Here is a 310-nt window from a genome sequence, read left to right as displayed (position 1 = left end):
TATTCTCCATCTCTTCGTGGATCATTTTTTCTCTTCCTTCTCCCTCCCCATTCGTGAAAAAGGGGAAAAGGTATTAGAGATGTGGAGGATGAGTAAACAGAGGAACAGAAGGGGAGAGAGAAATAATAGAGAGAAGGCGAGGAATCACAAGTGGAAAAAGGATTAAGAAAAATAAATAAAAATAGTAAGCTCCTCCTCCCCCTCTCTAACACACGGACCAGCCCCCCCCTCTTATTACCCCCCGCGGAGCGTGCAGGGCAACAAGACACATTGCCCATTGTTGCAGACCGTGTTGAATCGGGCGCCTGTA

This window comes from Penaeus monodon, chromosome 33 (assembly GCF_015228065.2).
Source record: "Penaeus monodon isolate SGIC_2016 chromosome 33, NSTDA_Pmon_1, whole genome shotgun sequence".
Taxonomy (NCBI): Eukaryota; Metazoa; Arthropoda; class Malacostraca; order Decapoda; family Penaeidae; genus Penaeus; species Penaeus monodon.
This window is presented reverse-complemented; position numbering follows the sequence as displayed.